General features: G+C 40.1%; 1 protein-coding gene across 3 annotated transcripts in view; it reads left to right on the top strand.

Moving 5' to 3' along the window:
* The window catches only part of PDZRN4 (PDZ domain containing ring finger 4), a 250,647-nt gene that overhangs the window by 97,287 nt on the left and 129,274 nt on the right, over nucleotides 1-24,086 (top strand). The window lies entirely within an intron of this gene.

Here is a 24,086-nt window from a genome sequence, read left to right on the forward strand (position 1 = left end):
CGCCAGAGCAGGAACACCCAGATGAGGTTACACAGGAAGGTGTCCAGGCGGGTTTTGAATGTCTCCAGAGAAGGAGACTCTACAACCTCCCTGGGCAGCCTGTTCCAGTGTTCTGTCACCCTCACTGAGAAGAAGTTTCTCCTCATATTTAAGTGGAACCTCCTGTGTTCCAGTTTGCACCCATTACCCCTTGTCCTATCATTGGTTGTCACCGAGAAGAGCCTGGTTCCATCCTCGTGACACTCACCCTTTACATATTTATAAACATTGATGAGGTCACCCCTCAGTCTCCTCTTCTCCAAGCTAAAGAGCCCCAGCTCCCTCAGCCTTTCCTCATAAGGGAGATGCTCCACTCCCTTAATCATCTTCGTGGCTCTACCGTGTGCCACAAATCTCAGTCGCAGGTCTGTGTGGCTCCCACCTGGTGTGGGTACGTGTCCTTGAGCTGGTGCCCAGCAAGTGGCGGAGCCGGAGCCCGGGGGTGTCCCTGGCGCTGTCCGCAGTGCTGAAGGGCCGTGCCCCGCCCGGCCTGTGGAGCGGCTGCGGGCATGGTGGGTGTTCCGCGGTTCAGCTCAGTGTATCCTGCAGCCTGACTGGAGAGAAATATGGCAGGCTCAGTGGTCAGGCTGGCAGAAAGTTGGGTTAGTAGCAGAGTGCTACTTGAAGTTCAGCCAGTGTGCCCATCAGCAGCAATGGAGTTACGAACGAGGGCGGCAAGAGAGGTGAGGCTAAGATGAGGGCTGTCGCTCATGGGCATAGTCACTTGTGGGGATGCAAATGCTTAACGCATAATAATCCTGCCTTGGATCAGATTGTGACTGAGAAATTCTGTATATTTAATTTTTTAATTTGTAAAACATGGCACTGGATCTTATTAACATAAAAATAATCTTGATGAATGTCTTTCTAAATGCAGGTGAACTGATTATTTGCTGAGATTTTTCTGTGTAAAACTCTAGCCTCATTGCTGTCTTATCTTTGAATCAGTCTTACTGCCAAAACTGATGGCTGGAACAATAGAGATCTCTCTGGAGCAGGAACTTCTCTCAGAATCCAGGTCTTATCACGGCTTTAACTGGCAAAGACTGCCATTCATACTGTCACTCACTGATGCTACATAATGGATGGTGTCTGCCTTGCACACCATAGATAACTCACCAGATTGGGAGTTGGATTTAATTCCACACACTCAGCTGACCCCCAAACCAGCCAACCTCCCCAAACAAAACAAAAATCAAACAACAGAAGATAAATCATTGATCATTTAGAATGTCTGAATGCATGAGTTTTTCACATCAACTGTCATTGGAAGTGTTAGCATACCCACTTTTGATTAAGGCTGTTAAATACTGTTTTCCAATAAAAATTGTGACAATATAATCTTATCTATAATTTTCCCCTTAGCAAGTAGCATACAAAATCACAATCTGTGTGCACTTGCAGCAATTATTTTTTTATTAACATGAAATAATTATTCCTGATTTTATTCCCTTTGTACATATGAAATGTCATAAATTAACAAAATACATGTATGTATTCATTGCCCATAGCGAATGGTATTTTATGGGTTATGATTTTTTATGAGTTGGCCTGTAGAAGTAGTCTGAAGGTGGTGTCAACAATACAACCTGTGTTAAAGGATACTGACAAGGAAAATTAATACTGACAACAATAGCTGCCATTCGATCACCATCATAATTTTTCAAATTGTTGTCGCTTAACTGATAAAAGATAAATGGAATAACATGCACTTTTTCTTGTTTATTCCTTTTAATAAATAATAAATCATATTCCCCTTGAATATTTTTTTTTGTAAAAGGATTGAAAGTAATGTAGGAGATTTAAGACGACGAAGTCCTTCAGTATGTGATTCAGAGCTTCCTCTCTGAGTCATTTGTATTTATTCTTTTTTCATCAGGAACCAAATTGCAAAAGAGCTCCAGGGACACCATTTTGTAAGACCAAGGAGACAGAATCTTCCCAGTCCTTTTTCTTGTCCTGGGAATTGAAGTGTGGGCTGAGAGAGGCTGCATGTAGCTCTCCTTCCATCTGGGCAGAAGGGCTGTTGTGATACGCAGCCTTTATTCCCTGCACCTGCCTCAACCTACCAGCTACAAGATGAAAAGGGAAATACACTGCAGTCTCTATTCAATTGCAGTAAATTACTTCCTTCCTCTATCACAGTACTGGAGAGAATTCTGTATTTGAAACACAGTTCCTTCCTAGGACTCACCCTGGACTGATGCTGTGGACTGCTTATTATATATCTTTAGAAAAAGAGGCTTATGTTCTCTATTCATTTAGATTTGAGCTATCAGACCTACTTCCTCCAGTAATAAAAAGTGTATATGTACATTATCTAATGAAAGGCTAGATACTCCTTATGTATAAAAATGATCAAAAATGGTTTTTATGCGACCTGCAAATGGTAAAGGGGCATTTCAGGTACATGTTTAAAAGTTCCTTTTCGATCTTGTCAAGCAAGTAATTGCTCCACAGCTAAATAATACAGATATGTGTTTCTTCTCTGTGTTTGATTTAACCAGTGCAGTGGTGTCCTGCTTGTCCAGAATGCTGTGTGGCTATTCCTGTACACACATAGGTATATTTCCTTCCTGATAAATACACATTTTATCTACAGGATTTTAGGTGAAACTGCACTTGCAATTAGCTTTAGTGTCTCCCACCCACAGGAGCACAAACCTCAGCTTTTCCCCGGGGTTATACTGAAGCCTATTGGGGGGGGATGGCTGCAGCTCATCCTGTCTTTGCTAAAAAAACAAAGAGGTGTTTTCCTTGTATGCTACTTTGGGCAGCCGTGGCTCCCCTTCAGCTCCTCTGTTGCTTTGACAAAGGCAGCTGGAATTCTGTTTTGTGTTTCAGGCCACTCTTAAGTACTATCTCCCAGTTTTATATTATAGCATATTTTTTCCAAAATGTCACATCATACTATTTCCACAAAACTGTCCTGATCAGAAACACTAGGCCATGTTTTGCTCCCCACTGTTGTTTCCTCAAGGTCATGGTCTTTAAGAAATGGGATTGTGACAGTGCCGGGCTTGTCTGTCAAAGAGGGATAGTATGGTCTCAACCTTGTCTTGAACTCACAGTTGTTAATTTTTTTAATTATTATTATTTTTGCGTGTGTGTGTTACTTGAGACCTGTGCCTAACAATGTGTGCAGTACAAGAAGGGTGAAATACCAAGCCCTTTAGACTGGATGGCAGTGTATCCTTCACCCTTAAAAGCCTACGGTTTGATCTAGGAGACGTTCTAGACGTCTCAAAGGCTACCATACACTGCCAAAGTCAGCAAAATATTTAACAGAGTAAACTGGCAGTGGTGAGGGGGGACAAGAATGGTTTGGTAATGACCTGCAATAACTTCTCATTCTTTGGCATGTCTGACTTGAGAAGGGCTGTCTTCCTCCTTGTTACCAATACTGGACAAAATAGCCTCATTGCTTCACTGCAGCTTTCTCAGGTTGAGAGTGCTGAAGATAAAGTAGTCTGGGTATGTTGTGCTGGAGCATGTAATCGGTATGGAGAGTTCAGTGAACCTTTTAATTCTAAATGGCATATTCATTTTTTACCTTCGTAGTAAAGATCTGTCTTCCACTTCTCCATAATTCTTTGAGGGCTTTGGGGTGGTTCTTTGGGTTTCTCTGGCACTCATAAACTTGCTCTGAAAAACCTTTTTATACAGAGAATCCATTCTTTCCAGTGGTGGCAGTGCAGTGAGTTGCCCAGTGCACCCACTAATTGTTCCAGGTGATCCCAGATTAGAGGCATTTTTGATTGGTGATGATTTTTGATTTTTTTTTTTAATGTAAAAAATGGATTTACTTTTCTTCGTTTTGAAAACAATTAGGTTGTTACTATGAAAACAGTAAATGTCCTTGTTAAAGAAATGTGAGTGGATGTGGTTTTAAAATTGTGACTACATTTAATGTGAAAGTATCAAAATATATGTTTCTGTATCTGCCCTTAATGTGGTCAGCAAATGAAGGGGAGAAAAAAACCTCTTCTGCATATTAAATTGCTTTCAAGCATTCTTTATTTTTATACAGACTGCAATTGTAATAAGATGAGTTAACTACATCATTAAAAACATCTACTGGAGAGAAGGTAAAACAACTCAGAAAGGATTAAAAGAAAAGGGCTATTCAACCAGGAACCTTACAATCAACTGAACATATTTCTAAGTACCAGACATTACTATTAGAAATAAATGTTTTCATTCTAAGCTTTTTCTGAAAGAGTTACGCATTTGTGTGTCTATGCATATACATATATTAGGCACACCAAGGATAGTTTTCCTAGGTTTTTTCTTGCTTCGAAGATGGGCGTTGCATTAAAATAAAAATTCCATTTGGGTTATTATCTCCCCAGCTGTCTGTGCAGACCAGGGGGTTGGCCTGAGAATATTCTCATTACATGTACTGAAGCAGTTAGTCAGTGATTGATGCTGTATTAATTCACAGCACAGACGCTTTGCCTTTGTTACCAAATATTAGACAAATTAGTTCTTACAAATTCACATCCCACCACCGTTGCATCTAAGCTAGCCACTCAGGCTGGTTAGTATTGCTAATAACCTTCATTCGGAGCGAACCGAAGCATTAGGAAGGAGGAGTTTGCTAAGGAAAGGGGCAGAAAATGGGCAGCAGCCGCTGGGGTCTCACAATATGTTGTAGGGCTCTAGTCATTTGCCGGCACAGCTCAGTACAGTAATGACAAATGATCTTTTCATTGCCAGACCCCTCAAATTAATTTTCCCTCCCACCTTTCATGAGGCCACATTCATCACCTAGATTGTATTAAACGTACTTTTGACAGGACAGAAAAAGATGAGTAGTAAAATAATTTGCTTCTAGTAGCTTCTTATCTGGGGAAGTAAACCAATGGGATGATACCTGTAAAGGTAAGTATTTCTGTAAATGTTTCTGAGATAAATCTGCATTCAGATTTTTCACAACATCTGGGCATAGAGTGAAGCACAAATGAATGAGCGAGAAAACAGTGGAAGGAGGGTAGAAGAACATCTTTAGCTGTTCCTGCTGACCTGGGAGTTAAGCCCTGCTTTGTACAGAGGGAACGGCAGCTGAAATAGAGTGTGTGCAATTTATGTTTGTAATATGTAGAGAATAAAATGGCTATTTTTTATTATCTGCTTTGAAGTTAATTAGTTAGAGATGGTTTTCAAGTGTGCTTTTGTAACTCCTCATTAAGTTTTTGCCGTACATTGTCTCTTTTTGGCTGTTTAGAAAGATGTAGAAAATTACACTGTATGGAGGATAACCAAGAGATTTGTTAAGGTCAGGAGAACCACCAGATCACAAGTAGGCAGGGGAATCCCAGCACAATCTACTTGCCTGAAATACTCTGCTTACGGCTGGAGTAAGTCACATTCATTGAGCGTAAAAGCAGAGTGTTTAGTGCTTAGAATGCAATTTGAGTCGAGGTAAGGATTCTCATGCAGCAAAATGCAGGAAGTGTGCCTACTGCATATGTGTCTCTGATATTTTCAGTATATGATTCTCCCTCTAATTTTGCTTATATCTATTTAAAATAGCCTTAATGAACTGAAAACTACAGCTCTCTGGCCACAGATCGTAATCAGTGCGAGATGCCTCACCTTAGCCTAGGTGCTCCGCAGATCCACCAGTGCTGGCTTTTGTTAAAGGCATCTGAAATATCTTGCATATTACATTGGCACTTCCTTGATCCATATGGTCCAAACATCTATGAACATTTTCACATTTTTCAGTTGGCTTCGTGATCTATTGCTGACATCCCGTGTAGTTGAGCTGGTTGTTATCCTCTTGGAATTCTGCTGCTCATTTTCCCAAGGGTCTGATGCTGATAGCACGTTGGCCATGCAGAGCTTCAAGTGTGGTGCAAATGTGAATTAAATATACAGATGCACTTTTCTTCAGGGGCATATCGTTCACAGGTTGCACTCTTTCCTCATCTCTCACCACTTCTGCCCCTATGCCTGAATGTATCACTTTGAAATTCTTTGGTGTTCAGTATAATGTGTTGGAGATAATGTACTTTAGTAAATGTGTTATATATATATATATACACACATATATATGTAATTAACTTTACACTGAATATTATTGACACTTGTAGCCAGGGTTAACTTTACACTGAATATTATTGACACTTGTAGCCAGGGTTTGTGTTTCTCATAAATCTTTCATACTTCTTTTCAATAATGGCATCCCTGTTGCAAGAGAGGTAGAAAAAGATGGAATAGAAAAGTTCCCATGATCTATACAAGTTGTCTGTTAATCAGTGGTTTGCTTAAAACCAAAATCTTTGAACTTTTAATATTATAGAAATAGTTTTTAATTTTTGTTCAGGCACATTTGGAAGGATTGTATTTGTTATGAAGACCATTGTGTAAGTATACTACAGTATATCTTTATGATAGAGATCAAAAACATTTTTTGTTCTCTCTGTTTTCTTTCAAAGCTATAGAAAAAAACCTATTGTCATGTTGTCATAGACAAACAAGTATTTTGGCATTATTTCTGTATTACTTTATTCTTTCATTGATGACAACTAGGTAATACCGCATTAGTGAACGCAAAACATATGTTTACCTTCATGTATATCCACAGTATTAAACAATAAGGCTGTGAAGCCAAGGAAATGGAAATGAAAATAGCTTCTAGGCAAAATTAATAAAAGGGTGGCAAAGCAGAATTAGAGTGAGTTGCTCACTTGCTCTAAAGGTCATTGCCCATCTTCTTGCCAGAAAGATATAGGGCAGAAGCGATCACTGCAAAATTGTCTGTTTTACTTTTCTTTTATTAGGGAGTGTGTGTGTGTGTTGGGGTTTTTTTTGAGGTGAGAGGAAGGCTTCTGATGTCTGTCTTGGAGTTCTCCTGTTTACCTTTTTATGTAATTAGGCAGACCAGATTGGTATTTAGTCTTGTTCTGACAACAGTAAATTAGGCTTAACTCTTTAATTACAATGAGAAGGAAAACACCTTTCTGATATCCTCCAATTAGCTCAAACAGCTGTTAAGTTATAATTAAAATTTCACATGGATCATTTGAGTTTTTGGAATGTTTCCATTTAATATAAAAAAACATTTGCATATATGCATTTACTTTTCAACAACCTTTTTTAATCCGTCAATGCTATACCAGGAATACTGATACTATATTAAGCAATATCTTTCTGGATTTATGAATAGACAGCTGTTTCTAAAAAAAAATGAAAAATGGAAATAGAAGCAGGTGAACAAAAAATATTGAAGCTCCAAGGTGCACTGGAGCTAGCTCAAAAATAAACTTCCTTTTTTTCCCCATCTTCTTTCTCTTTTCTCATGCTCTTTGAGATTCTGATATGGTCTCTAAAACAGGGAGATGAGCAATAATCTAAACACATATGCACATTCTTCTCTCACAACCTCTTGCCCCTTTTAAGGAATCAGACCTGTAGATATTTTGATTTAAATAGCTATGAAGAAATATTTCACTTCCTAAGGAGAATTCTGCTCTTAAATAACAAAAAGCCCTGAAATACCACATTTTACTCGATGGATAAAAGTGTGCTTTCGTAGCAGCTCTTGCTGCTGCCTGCATCTAGGTGCTCAGCTGGTGGTGAGGACCTCAGCAGTGTGCAGAAGAGAATTGGAGCAAGCAGTGTTAAAACCTGACTGCAAACCATTTTAGATGTTTGAAAGTGAGTTAGCTACAACTGAATTGGACTGCTTGGCATGCTAAGATAAGAAGCAGTCTCCATACAATTTGTTGCTTCTAGATTACTTAGAATAGTAAATTCAGAGAATATCACAGGTGGAGAGATTTGCAAAGTATGAGAAAAATAGAAAGACCATCACGTGTGATATATGATAGCATTTTGTGGTTCTCCTTGTTTCTCCTCTCCAGTCTTAGTGCTTCACTAGTTGGTCTAGTTTATCATGACTTGAAGGTACTTTACCACATTCTGAATTTGGGCTCTACGAGGTCCTCACTGGGTCCGTAATCGCCGTCTGTTTTCTAAAGAACAGGCTTTTCACTATTTCACATCTGATACTGGTTTGTCTGTGTGCCTTCATACATTTTCACTCTAATTTCTGCTATTTGCACCTAATAATTTTTGTTCTTGTGTGTATGTGTGTTGGGGAGGGTTTAACAAAGTTATCTTTTTTTTTTTTTTTTTTTTTTTTTTCCCTGGAGAGAAGCCACTTTCTTTTAGGTGGCTCTTCTTGAGCCTGGTTATTTGAAACAGTGGAAGTTCAGGGTCTGGCAGTATGTGTGATGGCTTGCAGAATTAAATGTTGTCATGCACATTGACAAGGTAAAAGCACACAAAAGTCTTAAAGGATGGGACTCCCATAACATTTCTTCCTTCAGTCAGTTGCATCTACTTTTTTCTTCATTTCTTTCTCTCTTTTCCTTAGATATTGTTGAAATTAGTTCTGTCTTAATTTTCTTTGAAGTATTATTGTACCATTGGGTGCTATTAGATTTTATATTCTAAAAATATATTTATGACTTAGGCCAAGTCACACACCATCAAGAACTTCCAGTTTACTGGAAACAAGGAAATTTTTGAAGTCTTGCTTGTAGAAATTGTGCAGTGTGATTGCAAATTAATATTTTATCAATTTTATAAAGTAATTAATTCTATCATAAAATCAATGGCTTTTTAATCTTCAAATTCTTCATGTGGGAGGATGGTGGTCTGTATTTCTGTGTCTTTGTTGTACTTCTACTTGCATTATAACTTTGGTGTCTTCTTTAGAGCATCATATTTAGCCAACATGATTTTCTGCTGCTATTAGAAAGCTCCAGCTCACAGATTTAGTTTTCTAAAACTGTTTTTTATGCTATTTTAAGAGTGTCTCTTAAAATACAATACCACAAATTATTTTTTTTTCAAGATTGTATATCAGGATTTTATATTTCGGTGGATGTAAGATTTTTCTTAAACTCCTGGATTTGTGTGAGCTCTGCAGAGATCTACATGTAGGTGTGTAGATCACTGTCAAGGTGGGTTGGGATAGCTGTGGTACAATTTTGGGGAGTATAGAGAAAGTGTGTGCATAATTTCCAATGGCATTTTCACTTCATGGGAGAAGGTTTTTGCATTTTGGAGGATACTTGTCACCTTTACTAATATTATGAATTCTTGCTCTACATTTTTTACCTTTTCTGTGGTTTGACTTATTTATTTCAGAGCTCTTGAAAGATGCACAGAAAATGACATTTTTCATTTGGAGTGGCTGCTTTTATGAGCTTTTGCAATTCATTGTCAAACTTGGACATAGGGTACTGTGTGTTTATCTACTCAGGTGAAGGAGGGAAGCTGAACTTGGACATAATTGCAGGTCTCTTATCTTCAGAGGCAGGATTTCTTTGCTATGGAGTTGTGAAGAGCCCATACCTGAATTACAAATGGGTGCATTGTTATGGAGCTACCAGCTGTTATTATTTGGGGAGGAAAAAAAAAACAAACAGTAAAGGCTGAGAGAACAAACATTTATTCAATGAAGCATGAAGCCTTGGCACCCAGCTTTTTGCTTCATTTATCTGTAGCTTGGTAAGTTTATGTATGGGCAGACATGTCAAGTGCAGTAAAAATTTTACTTGGATTTTCTTATTTTTTTACTCTGGGAGCAATGAGATTTTACACGAACTGCAAGGATTACATTGTGAAGTTTAGAGATATTTGCTTTCTTCAATATTCCTTAGAAACTCTGAGTTGATTTAATTGTTCAAAATTTAAGTTACTGTATTGAACAGTAATTTTTTATGTTACCTGGATGTTTCTCCATAGCTTGTATCACCTAAGTTCTTGTGGAAGAGGATGTTGCTGTCATTTTGTCTAAATTAACTTAATAGAGCAATGTGGTTACTGATGTGCAGGCTGGCGTGTAGGCAAAGCCTTCTATTATCATTGACTGCTTAACAGGAAGCAACAAGGTACTCATTTTCATATGGAGAGAGGCTCAGCTTCATGTTCCCCGGGTTCAGATTTTTGATGTTGGTGCATGACGTGACACTTTAATACTAGAACATCATCAGTTTTATCATAATGTTAACAGCATTCAGACAAATGGCATTAAGCTAGAGTAATACAGTGGAAAGTTAAATGCAATGTGTTTTGTCTTATTTAGTACAAAACATGTGTTTAAAAATACATTTATCAGTGTAATTAAGGGGCATGCACTGGGAGTTTGACTTAAGTTCTAACCAGGAGATAGTTGAAAGTGGTCTGCATGTATATTGTGTGATTAAAGATTTTTAAATAGACTTTGATTAAATCTCAAACCTGGTAAAGATCACGAGTCAGTGTAAACCTGCGGTATCTTCATTTTCCAGTGCCTACATTGCATTGATTAGCAATACCATTTGCAATGTGCCACACAAACTGATGCAGCTAAATTGACAAAAAAGAGAAAACTGCATTAGCTAGTGTCTTGCCATGTTCTGCCAGACAAGCTTTTACATTTCTGACATCCAAAAGCTTAAAATATTTTAATAGAACCCTGGCTTGTAATAAAATTTGAGAGCCAGGCATAAGTAATTATGTCTTATATTTACGTTATGTCATTGAAAATGCTAATAAAACATATTTGTGGGTTTTCCCTTTCATGAACATAACAATAAAACAAAATCATTGCACAAGTCCCTCACTAGCTTTAAAAACCTAAAAGAGGAGGTTCATCAGTGTCTTGACATCAAGCTAGTTTGTTGTGAATTATGGCCATTTTTGCAATAAAATTTGGTTTGGTGGAAGAAATGGTTGTGCAAGCCTAGTTTTATTAGTGTGACTACACATTGTGGAACTAAAACAAGGAAATTCTTGCATACTGTCACAATTTGGGGCCATATGGATCATAAACTCCTCTATGCATATTTCACTTGCAGGCTTCAAATGGCATTATCTCATCACAGAGAGGGGAGCAGGGAATACACTTAACTTAAATTTAGAAATTGTTCTCGTTACTGAATGTCAGATAAAGGTGAAGCTTTTAAATAGGAGTCTCCCTGATTTACTACCTTTAATGTGCACAGGAAGGGATGTGCAAAGCACATCATTAGTGTGACAGGGTGAAAGGGGCAACATGTTTCTTCTGTTACAATGGAAAGAGGATGAATCTGGCACAGCTCTGATGTCAGAACCTCCATCACCTTTCTCACAGATGATGTAGATTTTAATTGTACTCTGGGCTGATTCTCATCGCACCAGCTCCTACGTGACATTGAGATAGATGAAGCCATTTGTTGGCATTATCAGAGCCAGCTGTGTGCTTGGCTGCAGCTACAGTAGGCATTATATCTCATGCATAATCCTCTCATTGAGAGAGGATCACAAGCATCTGAACCATATGGCAAATAATTTTATTATGATCAAAAAAAGGACTCTTGAAGCTAGTTAAACAGAAGAGTCCTTGAAATTCAATCAGAAGAGGTTTTTATTTTCATGTAGCATTATCATCTTAAATTAATTTTTAGCTCTGCCATCATCTGTGAAATACAGGAATTTTATTTTTCCCCAAAAGTAACAAATTAATGTTGTAATTACAAGAAACAGCAAGCAGAATTGCATAGCTTGATTTTTTTGATGTCTGAACAGTGCCTTGTAGGTGTTAATGTCTTTTTTCACTAATTACACACTCGTATCATTCAGAAGCCCAAATAGGAAGTAGAAAGTGCCTGAGATTAAAAAAGCTGGGGAAGAGGAGAGAATCATACACATTAAGCCATGGGAGTGCTCTGTTGATGTCTTAATGCCTTTCTTCCTCAGAGCTCTCACCATTTCCTAGGGGTGAAAACATACAGCCATAGTAAGAGCTCATAAGCCATTGTTCTTTACACTAAAAAAAGGAAATAATGTTTTAATTAAGTCAATGCAAACGGGTCATGAGGAAAAAGAGAGAGGCTTCAGTTCTGCATAGGGTTAATGCTGGGCAGCCAGAGGTAATATGGGCATCAGAGACAACAGCAGCCAACCTTTTTAGCCTACAAATAGGTGATAGCAGCTCTCAGCAGGATGAAAGTATTGCTCAGAGACCTGGTCCTGTTTCCCTTTTGAGCATACAAGAAAAAAACTGACTGATATCTCTGGCCACCCCTGGACATTCCAGCCGTCATACCGAGAGGCAGAGGGAGCAGGTACCGGCTCAGGACGGCGGTCTGTGGCTGCTGGAGGATGCCGTGCTAACAGGGAGGCAGTGTCTGCTGCTTCAGGGCTACAAATGCAGAAAATGATAACACGAATCGCTTGCCTACTGGAAAAGACGTGCTATTGAGGACTTGGCCCTGGGGACAAAAGCAGTTTCCATGGGGCATCTGGTAATAATGCACATGGCATATCAGCAACTTTCATGCTGCAAACTTCTGGAACATAAATAAAGGCTCGCCAGAGCCAAATGGCAACAGCTGCCTTATCTGGAGAATACCTTTTTCATTTGGTACTTTATTGACAAATAATAAAGCCTTTAATTGGGCTGTGGGAGGAATATAGCCATGTAATTTACAGGACCTTTAATTTTCTAGTGCTGCATGCCTGAAGCAGATTGGGGTTGTTATCGCAGCCTCGTGAGTGAAGCAGAGGTCCTGGCTGAACCGCTGAAGTACCGTGAAATGGGCATCTTTATTCTCGCATTTAAAAAGTGTTTGTGTGTGTCTTGGGGGAAGAAGAGGAACAAGGAGAGGAAGCCCTGTTTCTTCCGCAATAGCGTGGTGATTAAGAATTTGTGACTTCAGTTACTATAATGAGAGTCAGCGAAAAATCCCCAGCCCAGCTATTGCTCTGGAGACTTCCCCAGCAAACCACCCATCACTCTCAGCAGGATGCGAAGCAGAGCTGTGCTCGCTGAGCAGGCTAACAGGGAAGGATTGCCTTTGCTGCAGCAGCTGCTGAACTGAGACTTTCTGGATCATGAATGTATGTAAATATATCCAACTGTTTGCCCTTCACACATCTTTGGCAAGTTTGGAGTAAAAAATATTGCACTGCTCCATTAGTTTGCTTGCCTATTACCACAGCAGATGCTGTTAAGAGCATTGAGATGTGTTTCCAGGTGAGCTTTCCTGTCTAAAATAGGATAAAGAAATAAAGGCTAGAAGGACCCCAGGTAGCATCTTGAAATGTATGTACAGCAAGCTTTGGCAGCAGGGTATATACCACAGTGTCCACTGCAAAGACACAGGGGTGGGGAGCTCTTCAGTTCATTAAGCGAAGCAGAAAATGGTTGTGGCTTCTGCGTGTTTGTTCCTTTCTGAACTCTCTCTCCAGCAGAATAACAGCTCTTTTGGAGAGTTTGTATGGGTCTGATTCCTGACTGTATCTGCTGAGTGGCTGAAACGGCTGCATTTGGATGCCAAGCTCTACTTCATACGGATTTCACTGGCAATGAAGGTTGTATATAAATAATGGATGAAAAAGGGTGACAGGACTTGAACACTGGGGCTTGACAGATTATCTTGTGATGTATTACAATTAGATATGCTTCAGTGTCGCTTCATTTATTCAACTAGTAAGAGTGCGTAACTCTTAGGTCCATTTGGAGGTGGATTTATTAAGAGCCTTAGTCATGTCCTCTCAAAGTTTGGAATTGATTTTTGAACATCCTTAGCAGCTTTCTAAATCACTTTGCTCTTAACATGTATGTGATTTTTTTTTCTCATCTTTTTTAAGTACTTGGGATTTTATAAGCACATATAATAGATTAGTTTATTTTTTTTTAATCTGTGGTTTGTTTACTTTGCTCAAGGGAGGTAGTTGCTAGACAAGGGACCACGTTTTCAATTAGCTGCTCAACAGCTCAAACTGGCCTTTAGGAAGGAGTTGTCTGCATTGTTAGTAAAGAAGCTGGTAGATAAAAAGCCCCAGCCACCTTATACTAAATGGTATTACCTAGAATTGAGACATCTAGTGAATAGGAAATAAGATTGGCAAAAATGTATGCCTTTTTGTTTTCTAAATAGTGGTAATGAAAAATCCTGGCATGGAAAGATGCAGAATAAAATCCTGCAGGAAACGTGAGAGCTCAGATCTGATGCTGTTGCAAATGCAGCCTCTCAGACTGTTGGGTTAAAGCAGAAAACTGATTAGTGTTATGATCGCTATAATTTTCTAATCTACCCGAGTGCTTTAAGCCTGGTTTTCTTGCAGATGTGTTTCTCTCTATCATAAATGCAGATGTAGAACAATTTGCCCCTCATACCAGTGGCTTAGGTGTACCCAGCTGCCCCAGGCTGCTGTAGGCAGGGCCCTTTTTTCTACGTAGTCATAATCTAGAAAACAAACTGTATTTGTCTGTTTTGAGTATTTCTTGGCAAAGGGAGCGGGTGCAGGACAGCAGGTGGCCGCAGAACCCAGCAGAAGCTACAATCCTCCAGATAATCAACAACGCCCCCCCACCGCCTCCCCCCCCAGCACGTGCCAACCAACAAACATGTTACTCACTCTGTAGCAACCTCCTCATTCCTCAGATAGGAACTTAACATGGTTTGGGGATAAATTACACTCATAGCAAAGCTGATCCGAGCCAACAAGGTTTCAGAGCATTTGCTCATTCTTGTAAAAGCTGATGATAATTGATGGACGACCAGCTTGCAGGACCCTGACAGGCTGGTTGCCTGCCCTTTGCACTCTGCCAGTTCGAGCCTTACAAGTATGAAATAGCCAATTACTGGAATACCTATTGAAAGTAATAGGCCAATGAGCAAATTGCTACTGTGGGACACAGTGGTGATGTAGGTGGAAGAACGCCAAGATAAAGTTCTGCTCAGAGCAGCTGCTCCCACCATAGCTCGGTAATGCTATTGGATGACCAAGTGATGAGAGAAGGGTATTTCCCCATTTGAACTGCAAGTGTCCTGCCTTGTATTGACTTAAAGTTTACGATGCATGATACCGTCTTGTTACCCAGGTCCTAATTTGCAGAAATAAATCCTCCTTTTAAAAGGTAGTTAAATAGGTAATAGGGATAGTCACGGCCATAGATTTTGTGCAAAAGCATTAAATACAATTTTTGCTTGGAATGAAAAGTCATATAGTGTGCAGAGTGTTAATACTTGCCAGCCATTTGCTATTGACAGAACAATTTATCTTGATAAAGGACAGTGAAAAATTCCAATCTATTCACTGACATCACATTATCAGCAGTAATATATGACTGCATCTAAATATAAGGTTCAGATGTGATACAGCTGAGGGGTTTCTGGTAATTTTCCTGTAAATATATTTTGCACTGGACAATGAAAAAATGTCGCTTTTACTATGTAATTGGATGACCTATTTTTATGTGAGGTTTAAAGTTTTACTGTGTTTAATGGGACAGACCATAATGTTTCCTTTTTGGGTAACCTGTTTCTTTTTATAAGAGTTTAGCAATAAAATGGGTATTACTAGGTTTGACAGAGCAGAAATAGCAGACAAAGAAAGACAGAAGCTTAAACATTAGTGCGGTGAAAGAAAGATTATATGACCACAGAAATTTGCCATGGGGGAGAAAAAAAAATCTATCTGAAAATATTATTGTGAAAATGTCTGCTGTCAGTAGTTAGCTTAATGTAGGTAGTATGTCTTCTTTTTGCCAGGATGGAAATGCTTGTTGGTAACTTTTAGGCATGTGCTTCTTAGATTTCGTAGCAAAAATATATGATTCATAATTTTACAGTTGTATTAAAAACCTGGCTTCTTTAATTCAAAATATATTAGAAAGAAAGGTATGAGTGGCAAGTAGCTTTGGAAGAAGAATTTCAAAAGTGATTGGCAAATTATTTTATGCAGTCCATGATTCTGTAATCGGAAAGCAACCATTGTGTAAAGGCCAGAAGTGTAAATGAAGCCAGTGCCAGTGCTCTGCATAATCCATTTTTTCAGTTGCCAGTCACTTGTTTGTTGCTGAAAAGAGAAATGACAAATGACATCTTGCTGTTTGCTTTGAATCTCCGATTTACAACTACCAAGTCAATTTTAGATGGAAATAATAGAAGATTGGTTCATTTGATATTAAACAGGGATCAGCCTCAAAAATAATACTATCATTTCAATCAGGGCAAAGTACAAAAACAAAAGTATAAGCTAAAGACACAGGCATTTTGATCATGATTGCTTTATTACCTTTAAATGCGTGGCATCTTTTTACGCTATACTTAAAACTCTGAGGAGAAAACTATTATCCATTTGTATTTTTCACACTGTATTTTCTCTTGAGCATATCTGATTGTAAAACCCCTTTATGTGGTGCTCTGCATGAGGAAGAGAGTCTTGCTGCTTATCTCCTGAAAAGATAGTAGATATCACTCACCTTGTGAAGATTTCCACCAGAGGCATTTATATAGTCCTGTGGCTTGAAAAAAATTACAAGGCATGCGCTAGGCAGAAAAATAAAGTTTCTAATGACTAGAGCAATAAAAAAGATTGCAAAGGGAGACCAAATTTGAATAGTTAATTTCCATTTTAAGGAATAAGATGGGTGTGGGAGTTTCTATTAAGTTTTCATTTGTGGACTCCTCTGCATAGCTAAAGATTTTATATAGTTTACCAGCCTTGTGACAGTTAACCCCACCATGATTCCTGGGAAAGCGGGAAAATGTTATTATTTTCTCCTTCCTCTCTTCCTCTAGCCCTAGAATGTCCTAGTATTTTGTTTTCCAAATACTTGACTGCTCTGGGAGGAGAAACAGTCTAATATTACACCCCAAATCATTTGTCCATCCCCAGTAACTGTGCCTGCTGAGCACTCTTTTATTGAGTAAGGCTGATATTGTCAAATTAGAGCAGTTCTTCTGCCATTCCCTGGTTTGTTAACTCCTCTCTGTTGCTTTTCTGAGAAGTTATGAGGAGGAGCAGAGGTATCACGCTTGCCTGGCTGCAGATCCAGTGGTGAACAGAGGCTCACATTGGGAAGGTTGTCTACCCAGCCATGAGAGTAGGGCTTGCTGACACTGAGGGAATCTATTCCCCCAGAATTGATGGCCTGGCTCTCAGCAGCAAGAGCTTCCTATTCTCCTCTGGCAAATGGGTAGTTCAAGTACTCTGGGGATTTAAGGGAATTTGCTATATATCCTCCTGCTTCTCCATTCGTTAAAACCGTGTGGCAGCTCAGTGTCAATGGCGTGACATTCAAGGAAGGGAATAAAGGCTGATCCATGTTAGTAGTTAAGTGCAGAGAGAGAGGATCTCAAGCATTGTTCCAGCTGTTTAAGGTCTTTTTGTTGAGGACCATATAATTAGTTTTCATTTTTTCAGCTTCTTGACACAAGTGAAAAAAATAGACTGTGTACCCCTCAAGTGAATGTCCAGGTATGACAAAGCGGAGGCAGTTACTTTTCCTGGTAAAACTGTGTCACCTTCAATGAGAAGACTTTTATGTTTGTCAGGGAGCAAGTTCTGCTAGAAATCTATTTGTGGAATCCATGAAGAACAGACAAAATGCTGCAACCAATCCTGCATGAAAAAAGGTGAGGAATCCCCTGGTCATTTTTGACCTGAGGAGGATGATGGACACTGAAGCTATTAGATATGGATAAATGTGGAATATCCTGAGCTGTGCGTTTATGTGCCTTTAAAGACTTAATCCTGCAGTAGTACTGGTAGTCCTGTGCTGGTTTCCCCTGCCATGTTATAGTACTTTCTCACTTGCCTTTTCTGGGTTTTATAGATTTTATCTAACTTAGACTTGACTTCTATCAGACAATTTTACTCAAAAGATAAAAATATCATGAAAGCTGGAAACATATATGTCATCATTGTGTCCCTGTTTCTTCATCTTTCACCAAAACTGTCCATTTAACCTGTGAAAAGTACGGCGTCGTGGTGGAGTTCGGGCGATGTGGTCTAGGAGAATTTCCCAGTAGGTCTTATTGGCACAACACTGGAGTTGCAAAGTGGTGAATCAGACTTCTCGTTTCCAATGCCTGAATTGACCACACAAATATCCCCCTTATTCTGTAGGTTATCCATTGTGAGCACACGTTATCTTGTGCATGTTGCACCTGGACTGTCAGCTTCTCCTGGGCCTTCTGTTAGTACGGCACTGCAGTGGCGCATTAATGAAAAGCAGGTGCTTACATGCGAAGAAGTAGTATGCTGATGGTTTTTACTAACAAGTGTACTTCAAGCTGTGGTAAAGCGGTCATCTCATGCTGCTGATGCCTAGTGCATCACGTTTTACAGGAAGACAGCATGGGACAATTTTTCTCTGCTGCTGGACGGCATTTCATTGCATGGAAGCCTGGGCAGGGCAGTGTGGTGTCTCCCAGGGCCAGGCTCGCTTGGAGGCTGTGGGCATGGTGGTGGCTATGGGAGAAACTCCCTGCTGCGATGCCGGTGCTGACTCCGGATCTTGCTGGAAGGTGCTCCTTTGGCACACAGTGCATTTCTGAGGAATAGGTCTGTCGCTTGTGCTTTGCTGCTTGCAGACGCTGTAGAACCCGTTAACAAGCCAGCATCTCTTGATTTCGACCATACAACTGTAAAGCTCTGGTATAGCCTGTTGAGCAAAGGTAGTTCAGCAAGGAAATAGAGAGACCAAGAGTGTGAGTACAAGATGCTTGGGTCACGCCGGAGACCAAGCAGCCATGAGGGCACGTGGCTGCCTCTGCCGCTGAGGAGGGAACTGTTCCACCAGGCTCTCTTGCATCTCTTCTCTCTGCAGCCTGAAGAGCCTTTGTGAATTTGGGAGAAAACAAGTTGCTTTCTGTCAGGGAAACAGATTTGAATTGGGATGCTTACAATAGTGATTTGGATTGCTCTTCTCTTTTGGTGACTCACCTAATAAGTTCCCTAACAAAATATGTTGTTCATGGTTTTTGGCATTGGGGTGATATTCTATTCAAGTGTACTTCAACTGTCTGGTGAGTGGTTAAAAAAAAACCCAACAAATTTTGAATGAGTTTATTAGTAATTAATAATACTATGCTGAATCAAATTTGTCTCATTTCCCCTTTTAACAGTGGATTTCTTGTGCTGAGATAATTTTCAGCTACTGTGTATTGCTCAATTGAATAGAAATAGGAGAAATAATTTGAGGTAACTACTGCAAAACTGCTGCCTGCCTTAAATTATTTTTTAAGCTACCAAAAGCTTAAGAAGCACCATGAAATATAAATTGGGGGAGGGGGGAAGAAGCTGTTAATGCTTGTGAATTTTACAGTGTCGTTCCAGACATGATATAATGAAGTAGTTGAGCACATGAGTAACAAAGTAGTGGAGATACCTTAATGAAGGACATGAGTATTTAGTCCTAGCCAAACAAAAAGCTACTTTAAATCTCTTGGTTGATCTAAATCTGTGTAGATTGAGTCAAAAAATAAAAGCTATATTTCAAGCTCAGTTCAAGAAGGACAGGGAACTGCTGGAGAGAGTCCAGCACAGGGCAACAAAGATGATGAAAGGAGTGGAGCATCTCCCTTATGAGGAAAGGCTGAGGGAGCTGGGTCTCTTTATCTTGGAGAAGAGGAGACTGAGGGGTGACCTCATTAATGTTTATAAATATGTAAAGGGTGAGTGTCACAAGGATGGACCCAGGCTCTTCTCGGTGACAACCAACAGTAAGACAAGGGGTAATGGGTTCAAGCTGGAACACAAGAGGTTCCACTTAAATTTGAGAAGAAATTTCTCAGTGAGGGTGACAGAACACTGGAACAGGCTGCCCAGGGAGGTTGTGGAGTCTCCTTCTCTGGAGACATTCAAAACCCGCCTGGACGCCTTCCTGTGTAACCTCATCTGGGTGTTCCTGCTCTGCCAGGGGGACTGGACTAGATGATCTTTTGAGGTCCCTTCCAATCCCTAACTTTCTGTGATTCTGTGATATCTTGCCTTTCACTCTGATGGTTTACAGTCTGTGTACATGAACTGATCTCTCCCAAACTACTGCAGTATAGGTGTTCTAGGGTTTTGGTTTTAATATTTTGGGAGGAGAAAGGAAGCTCATCTCCTCTATTCAAAAATCAGAGGCAAGTTTTCAGTGTTTGAAATAGAAAGATATTAGTTTATTAAACAGAAGTGAATGTTGCTATGACATGAATGTGCACCATTCATTCACTAATGGTGACAACCGTGGATTTTTGCACTCCTGTATAACAAGCATGACCAAGTAGCTGCTCTCACCATCACATCAGTTACAACACTCATTCTCAACTTCTTTGTCAGAAGTGTCTCACACACTTCTGTCCATTTGGTTCTTTCGGCCACCATCAGTTTGACTCTAGCTGTGTCTACTCTCATTCTGTACTTTGCCCGTGTTTTTCGTTTCACTTAGTTCCCTTGCATATTTGTGGGTTAGGTTTGCTGTGTGTGTGTGTTTGCTTGTTTGGTTTTGCATGGTGTTTGGGACTTTCCCCAGTGTAGTAATGTCTACTTATGACTTTAACAGGGAGTTTATTATTTTCCCAATACAAATAAAGATGTCACTTTAAAAAGGGCCTACTCACACTTCTCCTATTGCTTGCTTTGTTTTATTTTCATGTCTTTTTGCCTTCATCTATTTTTTTTTTTTTTTTGCATTGCATGGTGTTCAGGCAAACTTCAAAATATTTTCCAGAGTTATTTCACACCAGTGTCAGAATTGGAGAAGGTGTGTGTGGGTCCAGCTCCTCCTGGCCGAGCACACACAGGCCAGGCAGATGATTTCCTCCTCTTCCTTCCAGCCTTTATGTTGACACATCCCCAAATCCTGTGATGAGGCTCCCCTAGATAAGCAAGAATGACAAAACCATTAGGCTTTATGCTGTATATAGAATTAGAGCAGGTGTTCATCAGTTGTGCCATGGCTGACAAACTGATGTATCTTTGAATAGAAAGTCTGTCTCCACTTACAAATATTTGTTATTTTTTAATTAAATTAATTGCAAACAGTCACTTGATACAGGATGTTTGTGTATGCATTCAGATATCTATCACCCTTTACATCAGCACTTGACAACTGCCATCTTTTAAGGAGGCAATTGATCTTCTATGCAGTTTTCAGAAGAAAAGTTAATCCTGAAAGAAATGCTTCCTTTTGCATGTGATTAAATACTGTCCTAGTTAGGTAAAGCAGTATTTTCATAAAAAGACTATCTAAATGTGGCAATTAGCTTGGGAAATCTTCTCAAAAAAAAAAAAGTTTAAATTTGCTAAGCATTTCTGGATGAAATAAAGCTGAAGCCTGCATTCAGTAGCCTGAACCTAGAAGTGGCCTTTTGGAAAAGATAATGCCCAAAGCAGCTGACTGTCCTGTTAATGAGGTTGGTTTGACTGCCTTTAGGACTGAAGTGACCTTTTTGGAAACTTTCAAGCAAGTATTGAGTGCCTCCTCCAACTCCAGCAGTTTGTACATGTATGTTATCATTACCTTTACCTTTAAAACTTGCTGAAAACTCGAAATCTTGCTCCTCTTGCCTATGAAAAAGAAGACAGTTCAAGAGCTAATATACATATCAGAGGTTTGGTTCCTTCTGCAATCAAAGGGAGAAGAGAGACTTGCTGTTAAGAGTTACATGAGGAGGAAAATTAATCTGTTGAGTGGTTAACCAGGCCTTTTCTTTTAACAGAGCTCTTTATTTGGAAGAGCTGGGCATGATAGATCATTAAAGTACAACAGAAGGTACCGAGTAATAAAGAATTTTAAAAGATTAAAGAAATCCAATAATTCAGCAGTTTGCACATTAGTTACAAAATAGGGGCAGTAAATGTTGAATGGATGACTGACATTAAAAACCCTCTTTATGGTCCAAAGTTAATTTGAATAACATTAATTTACAGTTGACAAATTGTGTCTTTTTAGCATTGGTAATCCAACCATTTATTAAACTGTAAAAGCAATGGTAATTAAGTATTACTGCCCAGCAATGCTTCTATGGTTAGTTACAGCAGAGACGGGTGTGGAATAACTTGCTTTATGATATTAGGGAGAAGACAAATGCTTGCTCACCTAGGGAGGCGACCAGGAGAGGCACGGTGCTGCCCCACGGTCCTGCCCCACGGTCCTTACCAGCTCCAGCATCTTCCTTTTCTTTTACCCACTGAATCCTTTTCAGTGGAGCGAGAGAGAGGTACGAGGGGCACAGGGGAACGGAGGGCAGGGGGAGTACTCTGTCTTTTGTCCGCTGCTGAATGGACTATAACAAAACTGCCAACGCCACTGACTGCCTCCTCCTCTGCTTCATCTCTCTGCTGCCGAAGGGTGAGGAAAGCAGGGAGACCTCTCTGGTCATCCTGCCTTGGGTCTTCATTCATCTGTCACTCAAAGGAGGTCAGAAGTAAACCCAGAGGGATGCTCTCTCTCCTTGCCCGGACTACGATCCCAAATTACATCAGCCTCTGACATGCACCATCCCCAGCCATGGAGCCATGGTCTCATCCAAGCATCCCACGCTACTTTTCAAGCAATGCCGTGACCTCCTGCCTGCACTGCCCTTCACGAGCCTGTCACCCTGGCTTCCTGCAAATTTGGTGTCCTTTGTGAAAAAGAAGTATTTGGGGCACAGTCACAGAGTGAAACCTACTGGAGCTGGAGGAAGGGGGAGGTGAAGGGAAGGACTGGTGGGCACACATGAGCCTGTTGAAGAAGCTGCTGTACCAGGATGCTGCTGCCACATGGCGAGCATGCGTTTTCTGAGCTGGCAACTACTAATGTGTCTTCTCACCAAAATACCTGGGTTTAGCACCATGTTGCTTAACATAGCACTGAACCTGGGCCACAAAGCTCACATTTTTTTACTGAAAGGTTCTTAAACGTGTGGTTGTTTTGTGATGAGCAGTAAACGTCTTTCTGGGTATGAGCTTTCTGGAGGAGTTTCAGGTCTGGGCTTGGCTGAACGCACAGGGAGTCCCATGCCCGCGGGTCCCCCTGTACCCCCCACACAATCCCTTCTCTACTCCAACCACTGTGGCTGGGGGGAAAACTTGTTTGTTTTCTATCAACAAGTGCATCGGCAGGAATGACCATCCTCCTGCTTGTTTACAAGGACTCTTGTTCACTGAGCTGCTTGCTTTGACCTGGAGCATGATTCCTAAATAGAAATTAAAATTCTAATGTCAACCTGGGCAGTAGAGAAAGTTTTGTAACTGGCATTTATGTCTTCTCCTAACAATTACCCATGGGCTTCATGTGCAGTTTAAAGTGTCAGGGATCAGTATTGTAATTTCCATCCCTTTTATGCTAGCACAGGAGTCCCTGTCTCTCATTAAAATTCTCTGCTTGTCTGCTGCATATTTCTTATACCTCCACCAGTTATGTCACCCAGACTTCTGATAGAAACTTATTTGGATAATGTCTGCAAGCAAAGAATTTTCCCCGAAAAGGTTGGAGATGGAGACGCTCTGTCAGGACCTGACAGGTGTAAATTTCTTAATGTATGAGGAGTATATGAAAATACAAATCATTACTGAGAGCCAGCCTGAAGCAGACTGAAAAGCTGTCATAAGCAATTTTCAAAAAGTATGAGTTATTTGGTTCTCTTCCAGGAGGAACAACTCCACAGGCATAAATTCGTGAGTGGTACTTGACAATCCTAACAAGTCCTTCTCTCCCAGCGCTGAGCGTGTGACAGAGATGCGATAGGGACTGTGTGCTCTCTTCTCTTGTCCAGCTGTGGAGGAGCTGAAGTGATAATCAAGGGGTGAATCCTGCTTTCCCCAACTAGAATCATTCTTCCACTGAAACAAATTCTCGAGGAACTGATTAATCTGACAGAGGCCATATTGGAGCTGATTATTTGCCAAAAGATACTTTATAGATCCACTTTGTTTCCATTTGCTGTGAACAGCCATAGGAAAGAAAACAGATGCCTTGTAACAGGCACGTTGGCTATTTTGTATGCTCTTTGGGTTTGTACATTTTTACTTTGGGCACGTGGAAAGATCATTGCTAACTGAATGGGCCTATTCACTGGTGTATGGAAATGGACTTCAAGAAGGGTTGTGCATGATTGGCAAATCAGTTCTAATTGAATAAATGTCAAGGTCAAAACAAACAAGTGATGAAGATGAGAAAGCCCTGGAGTGGTATCTGCTTCAAATCATATTAAAGGTTGTTCAGTAGCAAAGTGCTTCAGGGGGACTATGTGAAATTAAAGAGCAATGAAGTTGCTGTGCAGTTTAAACCAGGAATA

The sequence above is a fragment of the Caloenas nicobarica genome, chromosome 1 (assembly GCF_036013445.1).
Source record: "Caloenas nicobarica isolate bCalNic1 chromosome 1, bCalNic1.hap1, whole genome shotgun sequence".
Taxonomy (NCBI): Eukaryota; Metazoa; Chordata; class Aves; order Columbiformes; family Columbidae; genus Caloenas; species Caloenas nicobarica.